At 33.5% G+C, this 11,688-nt stretch overlaps 1 protein-coding gene across 2 annotated transcripts in view; it reads left to right on the forward strand.

The window, feature by feature from the left end:
* The window catches only part of LOC111703181 (irregular chiasm C-roughest protein), a 50,550-nt gene that overhangs the window by 11,013 nt on the left and 27,849 nt on the right, over window positions 1–11,688 (forward strand). Inside the window, exon 1 of one of the 2 annotated variants that reach the window (XM_023475056.1) lies at window positions 10,171–10,213. The exons of the other annotated variant lie outside the window; for it this stretch is intronic. The gene's annotated coding sequence lies outside the window, so the exon portion shown is untranslated. Of the gene's footprint in view, window positions 1–10,170; window positions 10,214–11,688 lie in introns of those variants that run through there. 2 annotated transcript variants of the gene reach the window in all.

Genomic DNA, 11,688 nt, shown 5'->3' on the forward strand with positions numbered 1-11,688 from the left:
AATATTTTTCATTCGTACAATTTCATCTACGAATGATGAATGAAGGATGAGTGAGTTTTTAAAAATAATTTTCAAATCTTTCTTTATCAATATCGTGAAATTTGCACTACTTTTTGCCTAGTAAGGTCGTAATTTGTTGGCCTTACTTGAAAAGTTTTCTTACAACCAAAAAAAAATATTTCAAAAGTGCTTTCGACAATATATATTTCAGATGTAAAATTTTGGCAAGCAAAAAGTTGCATCAATTTCCTGGGTCGACTTTGTAAGGTCGTAACGCCTGATTTTATATGACCAATAATCCTATTTCTGCAGTCCTAGACATGTTCAGTTTAGAACACTTCTTTTTTAGTTTAAAAGACGAAATTGACAAATTTTCATTCGTAAAGAGATTGCATGTAGCCTTTGGATCACAGTTCTCATTCTAAATTCTGAAAAAAACGAATTTGATCAAATTAACAATGGTATTTGGAGAAAAATATTATCAATTCCCAATAAAATGTTCCTCTTTTCAGAGAAAAAAAAGAGAAGAAGAAGAAAATAGTTTTCAAAATATTTCAGATAATATACGAAAATCTATGAAAAAATTCTGATTTTGAATTTTAGTTTTTACATCTTTAAAAGTGTTTAATTCTACAGATTGCTTTTTTGTTTCTGCGCAATTAAATCCCTAGATTACCATCCCACGTCAATTAAACATAATTCACGCACCTCTGACCCTGTAGTAAAAGTAAATTCAACCTAAATTCAGACCGCGTCAACCTTGTTGCACCGGCTAGTCCTATTGAGTGTCTGCACTTTAATTACCCAATGTTCGGGCAATACAGTACAAACTGGGACCGGAAAGGTTGACCCGGCTCGGAAATTCAAATTTAATAGGGCTGCCCGTGAATTAGAAAGAAAATCAAGGATATTTTAATCTGTTTACCTGGAAAAAGGCTAAAATGTTCCTGCGTACATGGAATGTCACGTTCTTAAACTAATCGTGCAGTGGTATCAAGATTCAGGGCCCTACTTACTTCAAGCCAAAACTAGTTTCCAGAAAACATGAGAAGTTTTTCCAGTTTCCATTTTCACATCAGTTTTCCCATTAACAGGTTACACCGTACACCGTACACAGTACACAACAAAAGGACAAGCAAAAAAATACTTTACGCTGAAGTTAAGGGATTGCTGAAGTTTGCATAATTCACCAAGGGTTCCCCAGACCAATTTTGGTCGAGGGAACTCGTGGTTCAGTAACATTTTTAATTTTCTGAAAAAAATTTGAAATTTTCCCTTCAATTATAATCTCTCCCCCCTTCCCCTTAAAATCATACAATTATGAAATTATCTTTCTCGAAAAGGTGATTATTGTCATGCATTCTTTTTGTATATTTATCAAAATAAGCAATCCTGTAGTATTACATTTTCTAAAGAATAATCTGTTGCAAGAAAATTTAATTTGTATAAAAGGAATATGTTTAGTTTTTCTTTAAAAATCTTGATTTATTTAGCTTGACATATCAACAGGAAGCAAAGCAGTTAAAACAGTTCTTATCGAAATTTTGAGAAAGTTTGAAAAATTTGGGTAAGGCTCGAGATTGATAAATTTGAAAAAACATCTGAAATTCGGAGAAAGTTTAAGAAGGACGATTGATTTCGATCAAGTGACCCTTTATTAGTGGAACGGCATATGGGATTCATAACAGTACAATTTGAAACCTTAACTGACAAAGCTGATGACGGATTTATAGTTATTTATCAATAGAAACTTGAGAAATTTGAAATTTGTGGCAAACACTCAATTCCTTTTCACAAGCAAAACTTATTCTATTCCATCTGGGATAGTGACTAATGCATTCTATATTCTATACAACTAAATTAAAAAGAATATTTCAATGAATTCAATTTTGTATTCCCTGTTGTAGATAAAGTTAAAAAGTTTGTATATAGTTAGCATATCAAACAATTAGAGGCAACCCCCAGGAAACATGCAACATGTAAAGTGTAAATTATGAATTTACACGAATATATGCAGAAAGGAACTGAGTTTTTGCCGCAAACTCAAATTTTCTCAAACATCTTCAACCTGAAGATGAAAACCTTTGATATTTCAAACTTAGACTATTTGATCTAACAGAATTTATAGTTTGAAATAGCAAAGGTCTACGACATTAGATTGCAAAAATAAAGGGATGGACAAATTTGAGTTTGTGGCAAAAACTCATTTCCTTTACAGAAAGCAATCCAGTCTTTGCCACAAATTCTGAAGTTCTAATCCCTTTAATTTTAAACCTAATGAAGAAGACCTTATATATTGAAATCCATGAATTCTTGATCAAATAATCGAATAATCAAACTTTTGCAAAGAAACCACATGAAAAAAATCTGTTTTCAAAAACTAATTCAGACTTGACAAAGCTTTTAAGGGAACCGTTGTGAATCGGACAATAGAGGAGGGTTACTTGAAGTATCGTGTGTAGTCCCTCTAAAATAATAGTTTTCAGTTTTATTTTCATGAATTTTTAAATATATAATTGGAATAACGAGTAAACGTAGTTGTGTGAATGTGACAGGTTTCAACAGTTTAAATAATGATTTCACAACATTTTTTAATTAAACCATTATTTTTTTTAAGTTATGGCTGATTTAAAAATAATTGAATTTTTATTTAAACTTTATAATTTAAACAAATAAAACAGAAGAATATTTTTTTTCAAATCGATATTATGCCTTTGGTAGGAAACTATTCTTAAAATCATTTTTTAAAGGTAAAAATTAAAATTACTATTTATTCCATCTCATACTAAAGCTGTAACGTAAGAGGGGCGTATGCAGGATGTTGTCGGGGAGAGGGGGGGGGAGGTTACTGATCCTGGGGTAAGTGGGGGGGGGCTTTCATGAAAAGCCCCACCTTCATACTTTTTCCTCAACAGAAAGCACCTTGGGCTAACTAGGGAATTTTAATTTTAATTGGAATTCTATGGCGTGGTTAGCCTACAGCGAAAAAATGATAATTATTTGGTTTTCATTGTGATCCAAAGTCACAGCTAGGTCGGACAAAGACGTGATCGACGACCTCGTCGCAACGAAATTTCTCAATCAAATGTCACCAATATGTCGAATAGCTAACAACATCCTACATCATATGGAAACCCATGAACAATCCCTTTCTCTAGATATATTTGATTAGAGTCTAGTTAATGAGAATCTATATGAGCTGATTAGAGGAAAGTTCTAATCCTGACATTTCTCAAACTCATCTCACGTCATGGACCAGATAGATAATGAGCCATGAGTTCATAATCAACGGGACTAAAACTTAAGGTATAGCAAAACTCAGATGCAATAAATCAACGGGTATACAACTCAATGTATAGGCCCGTAGCCGGGAATTTCCCGAGGGGGTGCTCACTGCTCAGAGGTTTTTTTTGCAGGAGTTGTATTATGAGATTCATAACCACCGCGTGAAACATGAGCGAGGGGGGGCACGGTGTGGTATTTTAGGGGGTCAGGTTGGGGGGGGGGGTGATGGGTTTTTGTCACGATACAACTCTTGAAAATGCATTTATTTGTCTTGTGTTTCGTGTTGAGAATGGAAAAATGAAAATATTCTGATTATCTTTTCGTTTACAAACATTGTAGCAATTGTAACTATAGCATTGATTTATAATGATTTCAATTTATAATTACTTTTCCAGTTTATATATTTATCCTTGAATGGATCCTGTAAACCCGCAATATATTTTAATGTCGTCTTTGTTAAAGCGAACTATTTCGGAGGAAAACATGTACTTTATAGCTTTTTACACAAAATTACAACAGATTCAGGATAATCTAGATATATTAATAGATTCTATTTCTAACAACCATTTTTGAAAGATGTATTTGTTTGGTCTCAAATTCGTGTATTAAATACTCATTTTAAGGGTTTTCACGGAAATGATCATTTTTCTGTTGGATTTTGGAACTCTAACTCAAAATTACTACGACAAGAAAACTTCTGTCAAAAAATACCTTAAACTTAACTAAAAGGTTTATGGTATATGTGGGCCCCCCCCCCCCACATATACCATATGAGGGTAGGTATGATGGTATGAGGGTATGGGGTATGAGGGTAGATGCCCCATGCATAGAAATTTCTAAAAATAAACAAGGTATTGCTTGTTTCTCCGATTATCACACCTAATAATTTATAATCCTTGGATGAAGTTATCAAGAATCATCTGTATACATACATACATACATAATTACATATTCGATTAATATTCAAATAGATTAGTTTTGATTTGAGATATACATGAGGATATAATTAAATCTGATTTAATATGAAACCTTGTAACCATTGGTGCACATGGATTCAGACTGCTTTGAAAAATTTCCAAACTGAGTAGACTTTAAAATGTTGCAACGTTTAGGCCCTGTATCTTTGCATAGATTTTTTCATGAGATCTTGCATGCTTATAACATTCAGCCTTGATAACAACACGAATTGATAACATCTCGTCTTGATAAAAACTCGTCTTGATAACGACTTGCATTGATATCAACTGTCTTGATAACATTTTAAAGGTAAAACTCACATTGATTTTTTTATTTTTGTAGTTCAACTAGTGTTCGAATTTAATGTATTTGAGCGCAGCTCAAAATAACCTGGCTTAACACCGAGTCTTAAATCCGCCAAAACCTGGTTTCAATTGAGTGCCGGCTTAAATCTTCAAACAATGGATTCGATTTTAAGAGGAAACAACCATATTTCAAATTCTTTAAATTCGGCAACAGAAGTTGTTAAAAAGGCGAGCTGTGGGTAGGGATAGTAAGGTGGGTTATGGTAAGACGAATATAGTAAGCATAGCGAATTTAAACATGGCGAAATTTTACTGAGCCATTTGGTTTTATTTTTTTTTAGATGTAAATGGCAAAATTCTTACAGATCTTTACGTAAGAGATTGCAACTTTTAAATCGGTGTTCAAATGTACATTTTTTAGTACTAGATAGCTATCAGTTCTTGACAATTGAGTGTTGTTGTAGTTGTAGTATTTTCTCTAACATTCTCGCGGAGATTTACTCCAGAGAAATGCTTTTGATCTGACATAAAAAATATTATCTTAGTATTTTCCTATACAGGGTGTCTCTTTTTCGTTGAAAGATAACGACTTTTTTGTTAAAGTTTTAATTGTTAACTAGCTTTTTCCGAATTGCAAGTTTACAAGTAATTAAGGAGAAGCTTTTTCGATTGACCGCGTCTCTTAATGTTTCCATGCTTTTGTGTATCATGTTGTTTATAAGCTTGATATAAATAAAAATTGAAACCGAAAGTCGTCTTTCTTACGTTAATATAATCTCCTACCACTAGAGATAAAAATCCACCAAAAAAAAAGAAAGAAAATCATCCAATACCTCCGCAAAACTATACATTTGCGAAAATATTTTCAAAATAATGGCTAATCCTATAAAAAGAACGCAGTCATCTCTCCAAACCAATAAACCAAGTTCAGAAGGAATTTCCAGAAATTATCTGTTTGTCTGTCTGGCTATGTGTTTGTCTGTCTGGCTATGTTTTTGTCTGTCTGTCTATGTGTTTGTCTGTCTGTCTATGTGTTTGGATGACTCTTGAACCCCTAGATCTATTTTCCTTAAGTTTTGATTGGGGAACAAGGCTAAACCACGGGAATGTTCTTATTGTGGTTTAAAGTTTATTGAAAAATTCCTGACATCGGTTTTTTGGTTTTGAGAAAAGACTGCGTAGGATTCTTCATTATTTGGAAATAGTTTTACATAGTTTAGTTTTTAAGAAGTACATAACGATTTTTAAAGATATTTTTGGTGGATATTAATTATCTTTATAACGAAATAAAAAAGACACTTTATAAAAACAACCTATGCTCGATATAAAGGTGGTGTAATTTTAAGAAAACTGAACGATTTTTTAAGGGACTGTAAAGAAAAAATGAAAGGGGGTTATAGGACAAAACCTGAGAATCTCAAGCGTTAAACGATACATATAAGACATCTATCTGATGTTCCTGTTTTGAGAAATTGATACAAAACTGTGTCAAATTTATACGAAAATTCATAAATATGCAATTTTGTATAAAATAGTTGTATAAGCAGCCTGAGAATCTCAGGTTTGCTCCTATCATAATTTGTTAATTTTTATTTTCCATTTTTAATAGATATAATTGATAATATAATTACATATAGTCCGTACTCCGTATAGTCCGTATTACGTCACCAGAAGTTCAGCCAATGGCAGTGCAGTATCATTGTCACGTGATACAGACGGAAATCACGCGATTCAAAATTTATACGAGATTTCTAGTGCAGAAACAACGAAGAAAATTGTCAAAATTGAATAAGCTTACAGGATTTCAGGGTTACAGGGTTACAGGGTTACAGGGTTACAGGTTTACAGGGTTACAGGGTTACAGGGTTACAGGGTTACAGGGTTACAGGGTTACAGGGTTACAGGGTTACAGGGTTACAGGGCTACAGGGTTACAGGGTTACATGGTTACATGGTTACAGGGTCACAGGGTTGTAGAGTTGCAGGGTCACAGGGTTACAGGGTTACTGGGCTACAGGGTTGTAGGGTTGTAGGGTTGTAGGGTTACGTCACTGTGTTACAGGGTTACTGGGTTACAGGATTACAGGAATATAGGGTTACAGGGTTACAGGGTTACAGGGTTACTGGGTTACTGTATTACAGGGTAACAGGGCTACTGGGTTACTGGTTTACTGGGTTTAAGAACATTAATTTTCTTTTGTTCTCTTCTTGTTTATTTGTCTTTTTGTCATTTTAATCCGAAATTGGTGTTATTGACAGAACGTATGATTAATTGTTTCTATTTATATTAAAGGATGTATCTTAACTTTTGTTAATTTATAAAGATTGAACTGAAGTAGAAGTCGAGAAATTTCATTTTTTACAAGAACTGAACCTTTGTCACAAACTTAAGCGTTTTAATCCCTATATAATTCCAACCTGATGGTGTGAACCTTTGATATTTAAAACTTAGAATATTAGATCTAACAGAATTCATGTTTTGAAATATTAAAGGTTTACGACATTGAGTTGTGTCAAAAACTCATTTCCTTTGTTTCCATTGCTTTGCAATCGCGCCAAATATTTCAGTTTAATGTTTAAGGTTTAGGGTTTTTTTTTTACAGGATTTTAAAAATAATCCATCACCGATGTAAAGCATTAAAAATTCAAATTATTTACCAGGGTTTTGATTCTAAGCGTCATAATTTTATGTTTGATTTTTAGTATTGATTCAATGGTAACTTGAGTATAAAAAACTGTTTATAGTTCAGATAAAAAACTCTAAAATGTTGCTCCGAGGTTTTCGGGGTTTTCTTTATTTAAAAATTCGTGCGTCAAACTAAAAAAAAATATTTTTTTCTTCTTATTTTACCTTTTCTATTTTTGTGATGAAATGCATGGCTCTTAGCAAGGAATCCTATTTTGCACTTTTATAAACTTTTTTTAGTACAAAGAAAACTCTTAAGGCATTATTTTGTGGACTTCAAGTGTTTTATTTTTAGGAGAAGATTCATGAAAACGTGAATAACATTCTTGAATTTCCTGTGGAATATTTTTCCATATGAATTGTTTTGATTTCAAAATTTTCCAATTGCTGTGCAAAGATGTATTGCACCGCATAGATACAGACTGTTGCACCAGTTCTTAAAACAGGGCCACGACTTTAAACCCTAAAAGGCTTTGGGGTCTGAAGTTATTTATAGTTTGGGAGTGGAAGGGGTGTCGCACGACCCTCCTAAGTCCTAGAAAAGGCTTAAGATTGAAGGTACATGGTTGAGATGTATGTTCATTGTTCATAGCTCAACTTTGCAAGGTGCAGCTCATGGGCCGGGAAAAGAAATTAGACCGCTTGCTTTAATATTTTGGGTGCTGGGAAGGGTTGACAAAACTGCAAATGAAGGGGTCGGACTAATTTAAATATTCTTGTTGACAAATATTTTTCTACGTCAATTTTTCAAGGACTTTTCAAAAATGTTGTTTTAAGACCATTCGTCACAAAAAAAAGCTATGGGCTATTTCAGATTCTTTTTTAAACACAGACCCGGGCTTTTACAGCCATGGCACTTATAGTTTCAGTAGAAGTAAATATTTCCATATACTATTATAGCGCCGATATAAGGATTTATCTCTAATTGGATAATGAGATAGATAGAAAGATAGATGTTACCGCCATGGAAATTCTATTGGTTCAGATTAGACAACATACACATGACTGAACCCTGACTGGATCAAGTGCTAATGGACTCGGCATACAGGAGTGCTGCGCTTTGGCCTATGCATAAAAAAATTTTTTTATCAAAAATCCTATATATTCAGATTCCTAACAATAACAAAAAATATTTCCTCTAATTTTACCTCTATAACTCTCTTTTACTTTTGTAGCCCCAAAAATGTACATTTCAAAACCTGAAACTGGGTCGACATTAAAGGGAGTGACCGGCTTTGTTAGGTAGTTAAACTGAGTATGCAGTAACTTCTATTGGATTCATTTGAGACATATTAAAGTTTTTAAAGATCTGTAAATCCTGAGTTTGAGCGCAAATTCGACGTTCAAAACTCCTACTTTGGGGGTCGATACGTTTTCAGAATTAGTTTTTTATCATTAAATAACGACAACGAAAAATAAAGTAAAAATTATGCAGAAATCTAATTATGGTTACGCAACTACAATTTACTTTCCTTGCATTATAACCTTGGACAAATAGATAGATAGATTGATGTTAGTGTCCACTCGATGCATCTTTTATTGGTTCTGAATAACATATGCCTGACGAACCCTGAAAGGATCAGACGATACCTGATGGATCAAACAACAGTGATGACGTATATTTTTACTGCTTACAAAAAATAATAAGACATTTGGTTAGGTAAGAGCCAAGAAATTGTGACACTTTAAAGTAGACCCGATCGCAAAAATTGATGCATCATTTTCAAAGCTTTTGTTGGACTTGAACTATCTCAGAATCAAATTATTTCAATTAAATAATTTATATTGACAACCCCCCACCCTTTGCTTAAAAATGTTAACCATGTTTTGATTCTGTAATTACCCCCTCCAAGTTAGCAACAGTTTCTACCCCCTGTTGAGATATGAATACAAAAAAATGATTTACAAAATAAAAAAACCGTTTGGGGGGGGGTCACTTGAAAGTAGAGTAAAGGATACAAATTCTACTTCTATCTTACAATTGATAAATTCTAAACAAAACCAGAAAAATCTAGAAAAACAAGAAATTTCCGGCATTTATAATCCTCTTTGCAAATTTCTTTTCCTTAAAAGTGTAATTTAAAAAATAGCATTTAGAATAGAAGTGTAGTCCGCGGGGTGAGGGTTTGAGTAAACCGTGTTCTGCGGAGCAGCCGCGGCATATCTCACTTTTCGAGGATTTTTCTCACTCCGACTCCTTTCGTTCTTGATTTCACGGAACGGATTCGGAACTTCGGAAGCGGCTGCGGAACCCTTATTAGTTTGTCTCCGACAGTATTCACAGTCACAGTAGGACACATGTGTCTTCTGGTAAACTGTGAAATACAATTGATATATTCTGCAGCTGTTAATTTATACAAAAAAGTTTTTTTTGCATGCAAATTTACAAATCATAAATGGGAAAACTTTAGACGCTCTGTGACTTTGCAGTTATATTCTTTTTAAAAGTTTGAAACATAAATTGTCTTTGAGCTGAAAACTGACATTGTGTTGTATTTTGTAATCTGAAACACTCGTTTTTTAGAATTCTTCAACTTTAGAAAACTTGAACCTAACTTTTATACAACATTAACTCAATTACATGCAACTCTGTTTTGAGCTAGAATTAAAATTCAAAAAAAGTAATTCAAAATTTACTTTTTACCTTGCCAATCATGATTCTAACGGGTTCCCTTTTATAGAGAATGTGATTATAAGTGATCCTATTTTTGGGTCCGTCCTAGTATTCGATTTTTGACCCCCACCCTCTCTCCCATCAATTTTGTACATTTATTTTTTATTATTAATTAGGGTTAGGGAAAGATTTTTGGACCCCACTGCAGCCCCCCATCATCCTTCCTACACAAAGAATAAAGACAATTTATGGGTCGAGTGCTGCGGCTAGGACAGGCTAGGGGGCCGAGCGCTGCGGCTAGGACAGGCTAGGGGCCGAGCGCTGCGACTAGGACAGGCTAGGGGGCCGAATGCTGCAGCTAGGACAGGTACATTCACAAAGGTACCCCTTAAATCTCTCTCTGAGTACGAATTATCAGGATTTTTTTCTTTAAAAAGATTGTTTCCGGTATCTGGATAAAAGTATCTTTCACCTTTGATCTTATATAAAAATATTGTAAGAGTAATTTGGTTATTTCTTAATTATTTGATTTTAATCCATGTCTCGCCCGATATTTACTAGCTCTATATTGGATATATCTTTTTTAAGTACGTAAACTCGCAGAAATGTTGTGTGTGTAGTGAACGGAATGTCGAAACAGGAAGATCATTACTTCCAAATTTGCTTAAAGCCCCCTGCCCCTTAAGGCAATAAATGTCGCTTTTACATAAATATTTAATGCGTTAAGGAAGTTTCCCCAATGTAGTATCTCTGCCCCCTCCTTTTGGGGAGAAAACATAGAATGTAAAATAAAAATTCCCCCTCCTAAAACTTATAAAAAATTTACGTAACATGTTGTTTCTTCTTGGAAATTTGATGTATTTATGAAAAAAAATAACAAGAGTGAAAATAGTGAATATTTTACGAGTCAGAAGGAAACATATAGTCAGTCAGAAAAAAAAATATTTCATTTTCAAATACATTTATAATATTATCCTATATCCATTTTAAACAAATTTTCTTAACGATACTTTTTAAGACCCTGTATTTGAAATTCATTTTTCTGTTTTTGTGCCCCCCCCCCCGGACTACCTTCATTTCTCAATAAATATTAAATTTCATAGATAAGATAGTGTTTCTACATTTTAATTAGATTTTGAAATGTTTAAACTATTTTCCCCCAACTAAAGCCGAAAAAAAATCTTTTTAACGAAAATCCTAACTATCATTGTTTTAGTGTGTCGTAACAACTATGTGAATATTTTTAAAATTAAAATTGCAGGAGTTATATCAGCTGATTTGCAAGTATCGCAAAATATCCGGTTTGCATTGCAAAATATATATTGTCTAGAAAACAGCTGATTTAAGTCTCATGTTGCATGAAAACGAAGTTTCAGAGTTATCCACAAAAGATGAGACATGAATCACGACTAACTGAGCTAAATCGCCCTGTAAAGTATAGGGGATTAAAAGAATAATATAATCATCCATAATTTCAAGAACTGAAAAAACGTTAATATTTTTTTCTCCATGCATAATTTGTCATAAATATCAATCATAAAATATTACTATCGTCGGGTTGGCCGAGAAATAAAATAAACAGATTCCTCGTAGAAGAGCAGCTCAAATAGTTGCAAGGGGGAAAGTTGTAATTTGAAAAATTAGCCCTGTTTATATTCTGAATTAGCTTCAAACATTTACCCTCCTAACTCAACTTTACCCTTCCCCTTACATTTCCATCCTCTTCTACCTTGCCCCTTTTCTTCTCTCTCATGGTAGTTGGACCGTTTATATCTACTTCTCTCTCCCCGCCCCCGGCCCTTATTTCCATTCCTCTCTTTTCCTCTTCTTTTTCTTGATTCT

Source organism: Eurytemora carolleeae, unplaced genomic scaffold, assembly GCF_000591075.1.
Source record: "Eurytemora carolleeae unplaced genomic scaffold, Eaff_2.0 scaffold487, whole genome shotgun sequence".
Lineage (NCBI taxonomy): Eukaryota > Metazoa > Arthropoda > Copepoda > Calanoida > Temoridae > Eurytemora > Eurytemora carolleeae.